General features: G+C 39.1%; 1 pseudogene; it reads left to right on the top strand.

The window, feature by feature from the left end:
• The first annotated feature begins 629 nt into the window (after positions 1-629).
• LOC141631976 (U-box domain-containing protein 45-like) overlaps positions 630-20,599 on the top strand; it is a 31,418-nt pseudogene continuing 11,448 nt past the window's right edge.

Below are 20,599 nucleotides of genomic sequence, written 5' to 3'. Positions count from 1 at the left end.
GGATTTGTAGGAATTTGTACCTTGTTCTCTCTAGCCCCTTTGCAATTATGAATTTCCAACCCTTTGAATGAATGAGGAGAACTCTATTTATAGAGTTTCAAATCTCCTTGTTGGACTTTGGTGGTCACAGGCCCATTTGTGGGTTTATTAGCAACCTTGGCCCAAGTTTGATTCTTTCTGGGTTTAGTGATCCGAATAACTCCTTTTGTAATCCGAATCGACCCACATTTCATTTAATCGGGACAAATTAATTAAATTAAGTTAAAATTTGGTATTAACTCAAAATAATTAATTCATTTTATTTATTCGGCACATTAATAAATTTTCCGTGCCTACAATTGGTTGTTTCCTTATCTTCTAGGATGGTGACAATATTATCATACGGCCATAGATTCGTTTAGCAATGGAACCAACCTTCTACTTCTAGCTTTTCTTGAACCTTCTCCTTTCACAACTCAATAAAATTATGGATATTTTGTGCACGTAAATGTCAATTGAAAAAAACTATAATGTGTTTTATTAGATTGCGAGAGAAGGTAGAGGGAAAAGGGTGGTAGCATCACTCCAATTCGTTAAAGCAGAGGTTGTTCGATGATGGTGGAAAACAAGTCTTTTGCTTTTTAAAGATGATGGCAAAATTTGCTTTTCATGCTGAATTCATCTATTTGTCTCGTAAGGGACAGACTCCGTTTAACTATTAACCTTCTCCATTTACCCATTATTCCACGGAGTTGAAGAGGAACTTCCTCAATTGTTTCACTTAAGGGCTATTATTAACCTTCTCCATTTACCCATCATTCGTCTCATGCGATTTTTTTTTTTGTAAATTCAGGATTTAGTGATCTTATTTTAGTCTTGAGGACTTCATTGTATATTTCTATGTGCATAAACAAGGGATTTTCTCGTGATTATGTTTTGTTACTCTAGATAAATCGATCTGGTGCTTATATTTCTATCTTCGTCTCCCAGCTGAGCTGGGCCTGTGCAAAAGTTTATCCCAAATATACGGTAAAGTAATGAATATCTTTCCTGCCCTGGAAGCAGCAGGCCCACGAAGTAGGTCAGGAATTCAGGCATTATGTTCATTGCACGTAGCTCTTGAGAAGGCAACAAATCTATTACAACATTGTTTGGAGTGCAGCAAACTGTACCTGGTATGTTTTGTTGAGGCACATGAAGGTTTTCCATTATTTTGGGCTGGGAGATATTGATGGTGTGTGTTAGATATTAGCTTGTTTGAACGAGTCTTGTTTGTTTCATATTGTTGTTAGATAAGTCCTTGTCTTTAGGGAGTCTAGTTTGTTTCCTATTCTATTTCCTATTTACATGCTTGTTGCTAGTTAGACGTAAAGTTTGTTGCTGGTAAGGCTATTTATAGTCCATTTCTTTGATGAATAAGGTATTCCTTCCACATAATATATTTACTTGGAAAATTTTTTGAGGAGCAAGGAAATGTGGAGTTTGGTGGAGGAAGGGATCCCTGCTGCGTCAATTGGAACATCACCGGCGAGTGGGACGCAGCGAAAGTTAGTAGAAGAAGCTAAACTCAAGGATCTAAAGGTAAAGAACTATCTGTTTCAGTCTATTGACAGAGAGATTCTGGAAACGATCCTTGACAAGAAGACGTCAAAGTCTATAGTCCATGAAGCAGAAATATCAGGGGTCCACAAAGGTGAATTGAGAAGGGAGTTTGAGTTGCTTGCCATGAAAGAGGGAGAGAAGGTAGACACCTTTTTGGGACGGACCTTGGCTATGGTAAATAGGATGAAGTCCAATGGTGAGACAATGGACCAAAGTACGGTGGTAATTAAGGTACTTAGATCATTGACTAGCAAATTTAATTATGTTGTTTGATCTATAGAAGTGTCTAATGATTTAAGTACTTTGAGCATTGATGAACCCCTTGGGAGCCTGCTTGTCCATGAACAAAGAACACAGGGCTGCCCAGAAGAGGAGCATGTATTGAAAGTAGTACATGATGATAGGACAAGTAGAGGAAGGGGTCGAGGCATGAATAGAGGAGGTCGAGGCAGGGGTAGAGGGAGACAACCTGTCAACAAATCTCTTATTGAATGTTACAATTGTCACAACTTAGGACATTTTCAATATGAGTGTCCTAACTGGGATAAGAAAGCAAATTATGTTGAAGAAGAGGAACTTTTATTGGTGTCCTACGAGGAGCCTCTTCAAACAAATCAAGAAGAAGTGTGGTTTCTTGATTCGGATTGTAGTAATCATATGACAACACTACTGCAGATACAGGCTATAACAACGGTTAAAAACCGTTGTTATATAAAAAAGCGGACGTTGTTAAAGCGTCCGTTGTTAAAGGTTTTAACAACGGTTGGTTTTCCTAAGAAACCCGTTGTTAAAACTATTAACAACGGTTTTAAGTATAAAAAACCGTTGTGGAAAGGGTGACTAAATTTTGGTGGGAAAGTTATAACAACGATTACAGTATAAAAAAACCGTTATTATAACTAAAGAAACGGTTTTTTTTAAATAACCGTTGTTTATTTTTTTTTAAAAAAAATAAATAAATTATATATTACTAGATGCATGCATTATTATCCCCTTAATTATAATTCCGATGCAGCATGCATTATTACTGCCAAATCCCTGTATGAAAGGACAATAATATATGGAATGAGAAGGGTTATAAGATTTGAAGCATATATTATGGCAAAACTTCCTATACAACTCAAACGACACATTACTTAGTATAAATTCATGCATTATCTCCATAATTAACCATCCATTCCATTATCTCACTATCTCCAAACCCTAAACTGCTAAAACAAACTCCAAACCCTAAATCTTTCAAACAAACTCCAAAATTCCTCAACAATGAATGATACCATCCGTAAGACTGTTACTATGACCGAGTACAACAGGAGTTTCATCCGCCGGTTGCTGGACATCGAGGACAGGTTCAGGAGCAACTTAGATGAAATCGATCCGCACTCAAGGACGCCAAAAAAATGGCTTGACAGAGCAGCAGTTGTTGCAGCTATATGACGATATAACAACTACTAAACGAAACCTCCAAATAGCAAAGGAGGAGAGGATGGATATCATAGAAGAGAATAAGACTGTCTATGCATATCTAAGAATTGCATTTTTATCAATGTAATTCGTTTTTTAATTTATGTATTTATATATATATATATATATATATATATATATATATATATATTAATATATATATATATTAATTAATTAAGTTTATCATGCATTCCTCTCTATCATCTTGCTTCTTCTTTGTTTTATTTTATTTAATTTGTCTTACAAGCTAATAAACGCAGAAAAACAACAATGACAAAACTAATTAAGCGAATAATACTTAGAGAAAGAACATAATGATCGATAAAAACACATGCAAATGAAATAATTAGAGAAAGAAAATAATGACTGAGTTGACAAAACCTAAATTAAACCATGCATATTTACATGATAATTAGAGAAAGTAAGAGACAATGAAACCAACAGTGACGGCGAGATGATAAAGCGACGATGAGAAAGAGAGAAAGAGACGATGAGAAAGTGTGTGTTTGTGTTTGTGTTTGTTTGTGTTTGTGTTTGTGTTTGTGTTTGTGTTTGTGTTTGTGTTTGTGTTTGTGTTTGTGTATGTTTGTGTTTGTGTTAGGTTTGTGTTTTGTGGCTGTAGCTGATCTGTGTTTGTGTGGTTTATAGTATATAAAGTATTGACAACGGTTGTTAAACAAAAACCCGTTGTCATTACAGAATATATTAACAACGGGTCCATAGTAAACCGTTGTTAAAAAGTATTAACAACCGGTTTATAAATAACCGTTGTAATTACTTTTCACTAACTTTGCGCCAATTTTGCGCCAAATTATTAACAACGGTTGTGCATGTTTGACCCGTTGTTAAAACCTATAACAACGGTTATCGAACCATAACCGTTGTAATTAATTTTAGTAAAATTCGCGCCATCCGTTCTACAACGTCTTATGGTGATTTTCGTGAATAAGCGTTGTTAAAGGGGCGTTGTAGTTGCCTGGATTTGTAGTAGTGCGAGGAACAAAGAATAGTTCTCTAATATGGAAGAAAATTTCACTCGGACTGTGACACTCGGGAATGACACAAGAATGGCAGTCGTAGCAAAAGGAACTATAAGGGTGCAAGTAAATGGCTTAATCCGGGTAATATCCGATGTTTACTATTATATTCCTGAGCTTAAAAGTAATTTATTAAGCTTAGGACAACTACAAGAAAAAGGATTGGCTATTTTGATTCAAAATGGAATTTGTAAAGTGTTTCATCCAAGTAGGGGCTTGATTATGCAATCGAATATGAGAGCAAATAGGATGTTTTGTGTGTTAGCATCAATGCCACATAAAAAATCCATGTGTTTGCAAGCTGAGGATGTGTCGGAGAAATAAGCACACATGTGGCATTGTCGATTCGGGCATTTGCATCATAAGGGGCTTCAAACATTGTCTTATAAAAAGATCGTCATTGGGTTGCCGCTCCTGAAATCTCCTAAAGAGATATGTGTCACTTGCTTGGCTGGAAAACAACACAGGGAGCACTTCTCAAAGAAGAGTTTATAGAGAGCATCAAAACCACTTCAACTAGTGCATTCCGACATTTGCGGCCCTATCAAACCTGCGTCTCACAGTGATAAGAGGTATATCTTAAGTTTTATCGATGACTTTACCCGTAAAACTTGGATCCATTTCTTAAATCAAAAGTCAGAAGCATTTGCAACTTTCAAAAATTATAGAACTCATGTTGAGAAAGAAGCTGGTGAATTCATTACTTAAGAACAGATAGAGGTGAAGAGTTTACCTCAAATGAGTTGGGAGATTTTTGTATGTCACAAGGTATTAACAAGCAACTTACAGCAACTTTCACACCCCAACAAAACGGGGTTGCCGAAAGAAAGAACCGAACAATAATGAATGTTGTAAGGTCTATGTTAATTGAGAGAAAGGTTCCGAAAGTTTTCTGGTCTGAAGCTGCAAAATGATGCGTACATGTACTAAATCGATGTCCGACTGTGGCAGTTGCAAATAAAACTCCGGAAGAGGCATGGAGTGGAACAAAACCGGTAGTGGAGTATTTTCGGATTTTTGGATGTGTAGCTCATGTGCACATCCCAGATCAGAAGGAGTAAGTTGGATAACAAAAGCAAAAACTGTGTTTTTTTTGGGGGTTAGTGTTGAGTCCAAGGCATGGAGGCTATATGATCCAATCTCCAAAAAAATTATTATTAGTAGGGATGTTGTTTTTGAAGAAGAAAAAATCTGGGATTGGGGAAGAACTGAAGAAGAAATTAAGCACGATATATTGGAATGGGAAGATGAAGATGAAATCAACGAGATTAATGAAGAAATCAATGAATTCCAATCCAATAATTCAAATAGCAGCAGTCCAAATAACTCGGAAACTCCGATTATTTCGTCGTCAAATGAGTCAGATGATGATGATGAAGGAACTGATGATTGCAGATTAACTCAAGGAAGAGTTGTTCGAGAAAGACGAGCACAAAGTTGGATGGCTAATTATGTACCAGGAGAAGAATTTTCCGATGAAGAAAATATGAGTGCTATGATGGTCATTGACAGTGATCCAACTTTGTTTGAAGAAGCAGTAAAGAGAAAATAATGGAGAAATGCAATGTTATCAGAAATAGAATCCATTGAGAAAAATCAAACTTGGGAACTCATTGTAGCACCTAAGGGAATCAAACCAATTGGAGTTAAGTGGGTGTTCAAAACTAAACTTGATGAAAATGGTGATGTGGAGAAATATAAAGCAAGACTAATAGCAAAGGGGTATGCACAAGAACATGGAATTAATTATACAGTAGTATTTGCTCCGGTAGCGCGACTTGATACCATCCGGACAATTATTGCTATCGCTGCTCGTTTTAATTGGGAAATTTTCCAACTTGATGTGAAAAGTTCTTTTCTTCATGGGGAGCTCAAAGAAGAAGTGTATCTGCAACAACCCAAGGGATTTGTGAAACAAGGAGAAGAAGAGAAAGTTTATAAACTAAAGAAGGCGCTATATGGTCTTAAACAGGCACCAAGAGCTTGGTATAGCAGAATTGAAGCTTACTTTCTCCGAGAAAATTTCGAGCGATGTCCAAGAGAGCTCACATTATTCAGAAAGTCAAAAGGAGGTCAGTTATTAATTGTAGGTCTTTATGTTGAGACTTAATTTTTACTGGAAATGATAGAAACATGTGTGATAGTTTAAAAGATCAATGATGGCTGAGTTTAAGATGTCTGACTTGGGGAAAATGAAATATTTTCTTGGCGTAGAAATAAAACACTGTCAGGATAGAATTTTCATTTGTCAAAGAAAGTATTCTAGAGAAGTATTAACAAGGTTTGTGTTAGTCAACGTAAATATTGTAAATATTTAGTTACCTTATCTTCTTTATTCTTGCCTAGTATTAGTAATATGTATCTCGTAAATATAGGCATGTATATCTCTATATTGGTTATGTATCTTTACTATATAATGAATAGATATGAGAAACCCTAGTCAAGGGATTAAGCAATCTGACATGGTATTAGTGTTAGGATAGTATTTTGATCTATCCTGACCTCTTGCCCTGTGCTCCCGCCGTTTTTCGAAGCCGCCCTAGACCTCCTGCCTCACGCTAAATCTACTCCCAGTTGGTGAACGACATTCCCTCGCCGTTATCAAAACCCACCGGCCTCCATCCCGTGTTCACCGTATCAAACATTCAGCATAAAATTCATGTTCTCGACGGCACGAAAGTGACTTATGCATCATGGGTCCGTCTCTTTAAGCTTCATTCTCGCGGATACAAGGTCTTGTCTCACATCGACGGCACGCCTACCCCCGCTGACACCGATGCTTCCTACGACTCTTGGTGTGAAGTCGATGCTCATGTGCTACAATGGATTTACGGCACGCTAAGTGATGAACTTCTTCCCCGGGTTCTTGAAGATGAATCCACGGCCCGTGCGGCTTGGGTTCGGGTTTAAAACATCTTCAATAATAATAAGGGTGCTCGTGCTGCCGCTCTCGAGCAAGAATTCAACGCTTTGCGTGTCGAATACATGCCCTCTCTCGAAGCCTATTGTCAACGCCTTGGTGAGTTGGGCGGTATGTTAAAAGATGTAGATGCCGTCTCCGACCGTCGTCTTGTTATTCAATTGGTCCGAGGTCTCCCATATGAATACGACACCGTTGTATCCTACATCAATCAGACACTTCCCAACTTCAAAACTGCTCGGAGTATGTTGGAATTAGAGGTTCATCGCAAGTCGGGTCGAGAAGAACCTGCTGCTGCTCTTGTTGTTCCTGTTGCGGCAGCCCCAGAGCCATCCATGTACTGAACCTGCTCCTAAGGCACCCTCGGGTCCACCTCGTCAGTCAAATTAGTGTAATCAGCGCTGCCAAAATAACAATGGTAACAATTCTAATTCGAAGTCTGGTTCTCGCAATAATAATGATGCTTTTAATTTTCCGAATCAGAATGTTCCTAATATGCAACAAGCTGCTTCAACATGGCTTACTATGCCTTGGCCACCTCCGTGGACCCCACCACCTTGCCCCTATCCCACTTACCCGGGCTGGGCTCAACCATGGGCTCTACAGGCCTCAATCCCATCTCGTCCTCCACGGTTTCAACGAGGACAATCAAGTCGGTCTCAGGGTCACGCATATATGATGGACAATGAAGCACCTCAGCCTACTGATTTAGCGTAAGCATTCCAGACCCTCTCGGTGCAACAAAATAACGAACCATGGTACATGGATACAGGGGCATCGTCTCATTTAACCTCGGATCTAGGTATGATTTCTGCCCCAGTTAATAGGAGTAAAATTCGTTCCATTTATGTCGGAAACAGCCATAGCATTCCAGTTTTAGGCTCCGGCACAACCCATTTAAATTCCAGTGACCGCACCCTACACCTTCGCCATATACTACATTCCCCAAATATTGTTAAAAACCTGATCTCCGTTCGATAATTCACTAAAGATAACAATGTTAGCGTCGAATTTGACCCGTTTGGCTTTTCTGTGAAAGATATCCCAACTGGGAAAATGATTTTACGGAGTGACAGTAATGGCGAGATCTATCCTGTGTCCGGTAACCCGACCACCAACCCATCAAGTTCCACGCCTCAAGCCCTCCTCATTCACGGTACCGACATTTGGCACTCCCGACTTGGGCATCCCGGATCCTCTATTTTGAATTTATTAAAGTCATCAAAAACTATCAGTTGTAATAAAACTCATGATATTTCTCTTTGTTCCTCTTGCCAAATTAGCAAAAATAAACGTTTGCCTTTTTATGACTCGACTTCCCAAACCCTCGCCCCTTTTGATATTATGCATAGTGACTTGTGGACCTCCCCAGTAGTTAGTCAACATGGTTATAAATATTATATGGTATTAATTGACAACAACTCACAATTTGTTTGGATATACCCGCTTAATTTCAAATCACAAGTTTTCGATAAATTTGTGCAATTCCATAAATTTGTTCAAACACAATTTAATACCAACATCAACCCCTTCCAATGCGACATGGGTAGAGAATTTGACAACAATTTATTCACTCAATTTGCCACTAAAAACGGTCTTGTGTTTTGATTCTCGTGTGCCCATACCTACCCACAAAACGGTAAATCCGAACGTATGACTAAGCGCCTCAATGAAATCACTCTTGTTCTCCTTCATCACGGGTCCGTACCTCCCTCTTATTGGGTCGAAGCACTACCCGCAGCCACCCATCTCCACAATATACTCCCTACATCCAACCTTCGCTTCAAAACTCCCACCTCCGTCCTCTACCTCAAACACCCCTCATATGATCACCTTCGTGTCTTCGGTTGTGCATGTTACCCAAACTTATTAGCTACCCGTCCACACAAGCTAGCTCCACGTTCCATTAAGTGCATCTGCTTAGGCTACCCTCCCAACCACTATGGCTACCGTTGCCTCAACCCCGTCACCGGTAAAGTTATAGTGTCTCGCCATGTCACGTTCGATGAGAATCAATTTCCTTTCGCCGACACGCCAACACCCACCCCTCACTCCTACGCCTTCCTCGACCCCACACCCGACCACTTGACACCAGCCTACCCCCCGACCAGCAATAACCACCTGACCCACCTTCACCTCACCAGCCACGCACACCCACACCACCCAATACCCCTGTCCAGAAAAAAAACCCTACCCACGATAGCCCACCCACCACCCCTGCTTCCGCACCCTCTCCTCCACCACCTCCCCCACCGCCACCACCACCACCACTCCCACCCACACATAGCATGACCACTCGAGCTATGAGTGGAATTTTTAAGCCGAAAGCTTTCACCGCCACCTCCGCCATTTCCCTTATCCCGAAATCACCCCACCTCGCTTTAAAAGACCCGAGCCGGAACAATGGTATGAAGGACGAATTTTCCGCATTACGAAAAAATCATACTTGAGACTTGGTACCTCGTCCTTCTAATGCCTCTATTATTCGTTGTATGTGGCTCTTTCGTCATAAGTTTCATGCAGATGGCTCCCTCCAGCGTTACAAGGCCCGTCTTGTCGTTAATGGTAAGACTCAACAGGTTGGGGTCGATTGTGACAAAACGTTCAGTCCCGTGGTTAAGCCTACCACTATTCGCACAGTTCTTAGCCTCGCTGTTTCTAAATCCTGGCCCATTCACCAATTGGATGTCAAAAACGCATTTTTACATGGTGATTTGGAAGCAACCGTCTATATGCACCAACCACCGGGATTTGTTGATAAGGTTACTCCACATCACGTGTGCAAACACCGGAAGTCACTTTATGGCCTTAAGCAACCCCCTCGAGCATGGTACCACTGTTTTGCAACTTTTATTATTTTTCAAGGATTCCGCAGTAGTATTTGTGATTCTTCGTTATTCGTGTATAAGACACTTACTGAAACGGCCTATTTGTTACTCTACGTTGACGATATCGTTCTCACAGCCTCGGATCCTAAATTACATCGGTCCATTATTGCTCGACTGTCATCGGAGTTCGCAATGTCAGACCTTGGATCCCTTCACCATTTCTTGGGAATTGCTGTCACATGCACATCTGACGGTCTATTGTTGTCACAAAGTCAATATGCTAAGGACATTATTCACCGTGCCAACATGGGCTCCTGCAAGCCCAGCACTACGCCGGTGGACCCTAGTTCTAACCTCAGTGCTGGTTCCGGTCCCCCCGTCGATGATCCCTTGCTCTATCGAAGCTTCGTTGGTGCTTCACAATACCTGATTATAACTCATCCTGATATATCCTACACCGTACAGCAGGTATGTTTATTTATGCATGATCCTCGAGCTTCGCATTTGCAATTTTTAAAAAGGATCATACGCTACATTCAAGGTACTGTCACCCACGGTCTAACCATACGCCCTACTCGGTCATATGCTTTGACTGCCTACTCTGACGCAAATTGGGGTGGTTGTCCTGATTCTCGTCGATAAACTTCCGGGTATTGCGTTTTTCTTGGTGACAATCTTGTGTCTTGGTCCTCCAAACGGCAGCCAACTGTGTCCCGTTCTAGTGTTGAAGCCGAATATAGAGGTGTTGCCAATGCCATCGTAGAAACTAGCTGGTTGCGTAACCTATTACTTGAGCTTCACGTGCCTATTAAACGCTCCACTATTGTATTTTGCGACAACATTTCTGCAGTCTACTTGTCCGGGAATCCGGTCTAACATCAGCGAACCAAACATGTTGAACTTGATATTCATTTTGTTCGCGATAAAGTAAGACTCGGTGAAGTCCGTGTTCTACATGTCCCATCCGAGTTTCAATATGAAGATATATTCACCAAAGGACTTCCCTGGCATTTGTTTACCCGTTTTCGCACCAGTTTGAGCAATCAGTCCCCTACCGCTCCAACTGCGGGGGCGTGTTAGTCAACGTAAATATTGTAAATATTTAGTTACCTTATCTCCTTTATTCTTGCCTAGTATTAGTAATATTTATCTCGTAAATATAGGCATGTATACCTCTACATTGGTTATGTATCTTTACTATATAATGAATAGAAATGAGAAACCCTAGTCCAGGATAGATTAAGCAATCTGACAGTTTGGAATGGAAAATAGTAATGCGGTAAAAAACCCTATTGTTCCGGGTACAAAGTTGTGCAAAGATGAGAGTGGTGGAAAAGTCGATGACTCACAATTCAAGCAATTGGTTGGATGTCTTATGTATCTCACTGTAACTAGACCCGACTTAATGTATGTCGTCAGCCTAATATGAAGATTTATGGCTAATCCTATTACGTCCCATTGGCTAGCAGCAAAAAGAATTCTACGGTATGTAAAAGGTACGACTACTCTTGGAATTTTCTATAGAAAAGGGAAGAATAATTTGAGGCTCATAGGATTTACCGACAGCGATTACACCGGCGACTTAAATGATCGAAGAAGCACTTCCGGGTTTACATTTATGTTGGGTTCCGACGCCGTTTCTTGGGCTTCAAAGAAACAGCCCGTAGTTGCACTCTCCACCACGGAAGCGGAATATATAGCAGCAGCTTTATGTGCTTGCCATTGTATTTGGCTCAGAAGGGTCTTAAAGCACATCAAGGTTGAAGAGAAGAATGAGACTATGATCATGTGTGATAACAACTCCACAATACAACTGTCCAAAAATCCTGTGTTTCATGGTAAGAGCAAACATATTGATGTGAAATTTCATTTCCTGGAATTGTTACGTTGAGCTACTACAACTCTGAAAATCAAATTGTAGATACCAAGACGAAACCATTGAAGTTGGAGCCATTCGAAAAGCTTCGAGGCATGCTAGGAGTAACTGATGTTTCTGATATAAGCTAAATTATCCATTATTAGCTTAAGGGAGGGAATGTTAGATATTAGCTTGTTTGAACGAGTCCTGTTTGTTTCATATTGTTGTTAGATAAGTCCGAGTCTTTAGGGAGTCCAATTTGTTTCCTATTCTATTTCCTATTTACATGCTTGTTGCTAGTTAAACGTAAAGTTTGTTGCTTGTAAGGCTATTTATAGTCCATTGCTTTGATGAATAAAGTATTCCTTCCACATCATATATTTACTGAAACTGTGTTCATGACATGGGACAAGGGGAACTTGTTTGAAGACAGCTTTACTCTTTTACATATTAGTAGTAGTAGTTTTCTAACAATGGCTTGCTTCTTATAGGCCATTAGTGGAGATTCTATTGTTTGAAGTTTGAAAAGGCAAAAGGTGCACTTTTAGACGGTTTAAGGCGTGTTGAAGATATCGTTCCACAATCAATTGGCTGTCAGGTTCGTCCCCTCTTCTGACTTGTTGTTCCTAGGTTTAATTTATATCGCTGGTCAATTCCCAATTTCACATACAGTTGTGTTGCTTGTGGAACAATTGTTTTTGGCTGATTTTGTTGTTCTTCCATTTTCAGTTGTCCCACTTTTTAGTTTCCTTATATACTTTAGATTGGTTTTTATTGCACTATATGTTTATATCCTATCTCTGATGCTGAACAATTCATGTGAGTTCCCTTAGAAAATGAGCAAAATCTTCTAGATTATTGATGAGTTATAGGTTTATGATTCATTATGTTATGAGAATTCTGCATATGTGATTGTAAGTTCTTGCCATAAGCTACCCTTTCTGTTATAATTTAACATACTAAATAACCTCCAACAGGTTCAAGAGATTATGAATGAACTGAACGGGATTGCTTTCACCCTCAATCCTTCAGAAAAATAAATCGGTGATGACATTATTGCATTGCTTCAACAAGGTATAACATTTGATGACAATTCCCATGACAACAACGAGCTTGAATCTTTCCACCAAGCTGCATCTAGACTAGGCATTACATCTTCACGAACTGCTCTTGCTGAAAGAAGATGTCTTAAGAAGCTTATCGAGAAAGCTCGTATTGAAGAAGACAAACGAAAAGAATCAATTGTTGCTTACCTTTTACATCTTATGAGAAATTATTCCAAGTTGTTTAGAAGTGACCTTGGTGATGATCAGGATTCCCAAGGCTCTGGACCTTGTTCTCCGGCCGTCCAAGGATCTTCAGAGGATGGAGGGCTTCAATAGAAGGCATTTGACCGTCATTTTTCTAAAATTGATTCCTTTAACTTTAAGCCATATCTTGCTTTTAGGGCAAACTGTAGGCGGTCGGAGCAGATACCCATTCCACCGGAACAGCTAAGGTGCCCGATCTCATTGCAGCTTATGTATGACCCAGTAATCATTGCCTCTGGACAAACTTACGAAAGGGTTTGCATTGAGAAGTGGTTCACTGATGGGCATAACACTTGCCCAAAGTCTAAACATAAGCTTTCTCATCTTTGCTTAACCCCTAATTATTGTGTAAAGGGCCTCATTGCCAGTTGGTGTGAGCAGAATGGTGTTCCTATCCCTGATGGGCCTCCCGAGTCTCTTGATCTCAATTACTGCAGATTTGTGTTGTCTGATAGTGAGTCAGTGCAGTCCAGGTCTATAGATAGCAGCAACTCAGGCAAGTCGAAAGAGGTGAAAGTTGTCCCACTAGAAATCGACGTGATTAAAGAGGCTGAAGGAAAGGATAGTGAGTTTGTAGTATGGGAACTAAGTGATGAAAATGTCATTGAAAGATGCGAGTTCATTTTTGCGATTTTAGATGGAGATGAGGACTTGAGTACAAAACTGAAAGTCGTCGAGCAGATAAGGAGATTGTTAAAAGATAATGAAGAAGCAAGAGAGTTCATGGGTGATCATGGGTTTGTTGAAGCACTTGTTCATTTTCTGAAATTTGCAGTTACTGAAGGGTATAACTCGGCACTGGATGTAACACCCCGGTTAATAAAAGAAGCCTTCGTCAAGACATTCCCTAATAAACCGGACTGTTACCATCTCGGTTTCCCGAGGTAGTGAATAACAAATTAAACTCCAAGGCAATTTATATAATTGTTTTTAACTTAATTATTACAAAACTTCTTTTACGTCAGATTACAAGAACTAACATAAATAAAAGTGAAAGTCTTCTAGATGATGATCTAGCTACTAAGTCGTCAGATCCAGTGTCTCACGCCCATCCAGCTCCCGCTCTATCTCTTAACCTGTCAAGTCTGCTCGCCAATATTTGGGTCATCACAGGTGTTCATGAATACACAGGGTCAACCACGAGGTTGAGTAGGGAAAACAATTAAACAACAAAATATGATATGCATGATCCTCCGTCACCTCCATCTCCATCTCAACTCGTATCTCATATCTCATTTCTCATATCTCATAACCCGGACAACCCAGCCATACCGATCCCCGGTAGACTATATATATCGACCGTAGCCGATCCGCACTCGCTTGTTGAGGACACCAGGGCAAGTCTGAGAACCCTTCCGGGCCTTATCACAACTCACATCGTATCTCAACATCGTCACTCCTACACCATCCTCCAACTCCAATGCATATGAAATGCTCAACAGAAATTAATGCAACACAATATATATATATAAATCACTGAACTGATAAATCATAAAATCATGCCGGTTACTCGATGTTGTGATATCATACTCAATACGATCAATTCAGTCAATCACCTTCCCATATATGAATCATAACGTAAATCAACAACCACGAATCAAGTCAACACAATTAAACAACAACGATAATAAGTCAAGTGTATTTCCCTACCTCAAGATCGATCAAATAGTCGGGTGTCCAAAGAATATTCCACAACAATTCGCCCCTGAAAGATAATTAAATGATAACAATTACTTAACTATTCCCGTTCCCAAAATAGAGAGTTATTAAAGATAGAATTTCCTAAAAAATGGAAACTTTCCCGATATAGTAACTTTTCTATTTAACCCGTCTCTAATTAATTAATTATTATTAATTATCATTTTATTTTAAATAACTCGAAACTAAAACCAAAATGATAATTAAAGGATTAACGAATTATACGATTAAGAAAACCCGAATCAAACAATTGAACAACTCAACAACCCGACTCAAAACCCGTCTTTAATTATTTAATTAACTCGGGAATTAAATTAATTAATTAAGAATACGACCAAATAACGAATTATAATGATTAAGCTATGAAAAACCCGTTTCAAAACTAAAAACAACCCGTCATCAACTATCATCCCTTCACACGCACTCCCACACTCCCACGCGCCACCTCTCCACCGTGTCAGCCACCAGTCCAAACACCTACTCTGACCCAGCCACCAACGACCACCCCCACTGGGGTCGACTGTCGCCGGCGAGTCAAACCAGGGGCCGTCTTTTGGCTGGTTCAAAGACCGTGCCTCACCAAACACCCCTAATTCTCAACCTACAACCACCGCAACCAACAACTACCCCCTGCCAAACAACCACCATCCTACTCACCGTCAGCGGTGCACCCCAGAGCCATGGCGCGCCGGTTCGACCTCCCCGAGTCCACGGTGGCGCCACCCCAACCTACCCATTCTAACTCGCCCGAAAACCACAAACTTAAACCCGTTTCTACTCCCCCGACGCGCGCTTTGCCTTTCACAGCCACTACTACCACCCAAAACCACCCTAACCACCACCACTACACTCGTCACATACCACCCATTACCATTACCCCGACACCAACCACCAGGAACACCTCCCCTAGTCACGAAACAACAACCAACCCACGACAGAAATGCGAAAACAGAGGAAAGGGGGTTGACTCATACCTTTTTCTGCCGCCACTACCGCCACCAGGGCCACCCACGGTTGTCGACCAACGGCCTAAGGCCTTCCTTGCTGCGCCGTCGACACCCAGGCTCACTCTCTCTCTCTCTATGCATGAAAGTTGATGTGGAAGCTGATGAAGGAGGGAGGCGTGAGGGAGGCGGGTTGAGGGAGGGATTTGGGTAGTGTTTAGGTTAATTAGGTTTAGGGTTTAGGGTTAATTGGGCTTAGGGTTAATTGGGATGAACATGCTATTGGGCCACTTAAATGGGTTAGCTCACATTTCGAATTCCATATAAACCCGTCTCAATTAACTTACGATAGCTTAACGTAATTATCGACTCACCATTAACTCGACTTAATTAGTAATATAAATGTATAATAACTAATATATAATAATATCCGTTTAATTGATTATATAAAATACGGGGTATTACAGTCTTCCCCCCTTAAAATGAACTTCGTCCCGAAGTTCGCTCCCATACTCAAACCTCGGAAGGGTATTGTATATCGTACTTACGGACGTCACGCATTTCTAACACGGCTAACACACTTTTGACACATCAATTAAACCTAACAAATACGAAATGTTACATTCTGCCCTCCTAAAAATAAACTTCGTCCCGAAGTTTAGCTCGTTTTTATTTAACCCACTAACTACAACTACTAACTACCTGAGAACACAAATGTATAACAACTAAATATTCATCTGAGAACACCGTCATCTTCCATCTAAATTCCGATCTCAAACTCAAGTAACTCAATAACCAAGGTCTCTTTGGACCAGAACGTAACTTGGCACAAAGGCCCCACAACTCATAACTCAATACCGGTAGTTTAACTATACTCTCCTTTTACACCTCAACCAACTAATGTAGTATGAATAAAACATATAGAACTCATTTGCATAGGTACCCCACAACGAAATATCAACTTGATCAAAACTACGATCTACAAACAAGTGCAAATTAAACATTAAGATTTTACAATCCTACCCAACTAAAAACATGGTTACGTCCTCGTAACCTTCATTATTATAACTAAAGTTCTCAAACTACTGCTAACAACTGAAAGAGGATAAAATATTCACAACTCACGCTTAAGTTAACTAATCCTTACCAAAGACAATCAATATACAAGCTCTCTCAAGGAAGCTACCGTTGCAAAAAATCATTAGTAATTATTCATTTCACCAATCATTGTAATCTCATACCTTAGAAACATAGGGGATCAATCAACATAAGAAAAGAATTAGGGTCAACACTTTGATAAATCGATTTATGAAAATTTATAACCTAATAGGTCCAGTCTGACTTTCCTTTACTTAATTGCATGATTTAGGTCCGCATACGTAATCACCGAAAAAATGAAGATAACCGGTTTTTATAAAGACTTATCATCCTAGAAATATTTTTAATCCTTATAACAAGGGTTTGGGATTTATTCACGAATGACGAATGCACATTGATTGACAAATTTTTACAACTTATTGGTCGAGTCAAACAAGCGAGTAAACGGCGATATTGGAAAGTTAACATACAAGACTATCATACATAAAATTTCGTTCTTGGTATTAAATATATTTAGACTGCACCCAACACCATGACATAAAAGATTAATTGTATTTAACTACACCAATTTTACAAGTGTTCCTTACATATCATGCTAATATAAATCATACCATGTTAACACATAACTCACTTAAATCACCCCATTACATTTCCCGTTTTGACATTCGTAACTAACCACAACCCACCAATTCGCTACATGAACGAACAACCTGACTAAATTAACCCACTACTTGTGACTCCGTTCTAGTTTCATTCCTCCAACTAGCAAATATCATGGAACCATACCACCAAACATTGGCTGGAAATCTCATTCCGGATTTATACTCACACGACAAAATTTAACTTCATTTTCAAAACTTTTACTTTCATACCTGACGGTGAATAACTTTCCTAACATAAATCTTATAATGAGCCGTCCATAGAATCCATTTACGACTTACTACGAAACTCAAAATCGATAAACTTAATTCAATTCCTTCAAACAAAACGAGCTTAGGTGTCGACTCATATATTTGTAATTTACAGGTTCATCTTATTCATTTCAGTCCTATCTTTACTAATGAACGACTATCGTTGGAACCCATGCATATCATGTGAATCATCAAAGGGTTATCCCATTATAATTGGCAATATAATTATCATAAACAAACTTTATTAAAATATAATTGATAGTAACGACTCGAGAATATAGATATGTCAATTGTCATGTTATATCAAACAGTCTCCTTTATATCATGCTCATACAATTGCAAGAATCACTTTAGCATTTTATGACGATATAATAACGAACATATCCGATAAGAAATAACGCACTGTTTGTTATCATGTCATAGGTTTAGGTTTAACTGAAATAATTTAATGCGATGAAGGTAATAAATATAACTATGGGCACTCAACTCATATGAAAGACATTAGAACTCAGATGCATCCTACATGTGTGAACATTTAGACATACTCATTACTACCATCCATGTGTAAACATTTAAACATAATTACTATAAATATTCATGCGAGTGTATTAGAACAATCAAGTTAACATTTAACGCCACCAACTTTACCAAGATATGACAATATAGTTTTATATTTATATATATCCGACCATTATGCAAATATGATGAACACGCGTAAATGTTACAACATGCCAAATGTATATAACGTATGCAAACAACTGGACTCGTATAAACATTTCACCCTCGATTAAGAATCCAATTAAGCTATCCCATTTTACTCATACTATCATGCCAACAATGTTATCAACTAAGTTTTAATTTTATCACTTGTTAAGATACATAATTACTGAACATGCGTGCTACTATCGTCATATAAAACATTATAAATTCACGTTACTAAAGCTCATGAATTAACCAAACAATTGTATGAAAATTCAACATAGAACGCACAATTTAAATGTTTTGATTCACGTTGTAACTTTCAAAGATCACGAATAAATAACCGTTCGATTAAAACTTGATTCATATTATTTTTATAAAACACGGAGAGTTAAAAACACAGGGGAAAAAGAATTAGGTCTAAAGTACAAGAATTCCATTTTTAAAGAATTTTACAACTCAGTTGGTCCAACAAACATGTGACAGCAATTGGTCTGAAACTTGGGTCAGTTTGCAAAACTTATTATTTAATATTGAGACATCAAGATTTTTCGTGGCTTATTAATTTGAAAACATATGCGAATATTCGGGTCGATGGAGTTGGAATTATGCAAATATTATTAGTATAATTTAAATGAGGATTTTTACAAAATTGTTGGTCAAAACATCACCGCACAGGAACTTCCTAACCACAGCTCACTAAAATATTTATTACTCCTAATCCGTATATCATATAAGCATAAAACCAACGCCATATGGACACTAACTCCCTAGGCTATCTCTCATATAATTTTCATCCATAGGCAATAAACAGAAAGGGAATGGCAGTAAGGTCAATTAGAGAGTAACATCAACCAAAACGAGTTTCATCACTAAGTCATTCATTTTCTATGTTCCAAACTCTTACCACCATACTATCGATACTAACCCATCCTAACTTAAATCTCACACAGTACTTACGTAAACATCTACCCCATAGAATCCCTTCACATCTCGATCTACTCCTTACATCTAAATCACGATTGCTACGACTAAAACATATAATTCAATAGTGTTTCTAATTACTATCACAAGACTATACTAGCATGGCTTTGGGATCACATAACCGCATATTCGTAGACATAATAGTACTATCAACACATCATTCATACAAAATACTTACCGTAGCGTTGTCCTGCAGAATGGTTAGAATATATGGGTCTCAAGGTATACATCAACTCTTTTATGCAATAATCAAGGTATCAATCAGTTAACACTTAGGCAACGATATATGAATTTCATGCTCAATCTCAAGCAACTATTCTACCCTTTCTCTCATATACACTCAGGGTTTCCGGGTCAACTGAGAGGGCCACTGGTTCGGTGTGAGGGGGCCCCTAACTCATACCTTACCTTAGTGTGCTCCTAACAGTTCTATCCCGGGGTTCATTTTATTTAGACACATCCTATGTTCATTGGGCTCATTAGTTTAGGCCTGAGGATCGTTCGCTCTGATACCACTTTGTAACACCCCAGTTTATAAAAGAAGCCTTCGTCAAGACATTCCCTAATAAACCGGACTGTTACCATCTCGGTTTCCCGAGGTAGTGAATAACAAATTAAACTCCAAGGCAATTTATATAATTGTTTTTAACTTAATTATTACAAAACCTCTTTTACGTCAGATTACAAGAACTATCATAAATAAAAGTGAAAGTCTTCTAGATGATGATCAAGCTACTAAGTCGTCAGATCCAGTTCTCACGCCCATCCAGCTCCCGCTCTATCTCTTAACCTGTCAAGTCTGCTCGCCAATATTTGGGTCATCACAGGTGTTCATGAATACACAGGGTCAACCACGAGGTTGAGTAGGGAAAACAATTAAACAACAAAATATGATATGCATGATCCTCCGTCACCTCCATCTCCATCTCAACTCGTATCTCATATCTCATTTCTCATATCTCATAACCCGGACAACCCAGCCATACCGATCCCCGGTAGACTATATATATCGACCGTAGCCGATCTCACTCTGAATGAGGACACCAGGGCAAGTCCTGCAGAACCCGCCTGGGCCTTATCACAACTCACATCGTATCTCAACATCGTCACTCCTACACCATCCTCCAACTCCAATGCATATGAAATGCTCAACAGAAATTAATGCAACACAATATATATATATATATATATATAAATCACTGAACTGATAAATCATAAAATCATGCCGGTTACTCGATGTTGTGATATCATACTCAATACGATCAAT

The sequence above is a fragment of the Silene latifolia genome, chromosome Y, assembly GCF_048544455.1.
Source record: "Silene latifolia isolate original U9 population chromosome Y, ASM4854445v1, whole genome shotgun sequence".
Classification (NCBI taxonomy): Eukaryota; Viridiplantae; Streptophyta; class Magnoliopsida; order Caryophyllales; family Caryophyllaceae; genus Silene; species Silene latifolia.
Note: the sequence above shows the minus strand (reverse complement) of the source record. Positions and strands in the feature narration are given on the sequence as shown.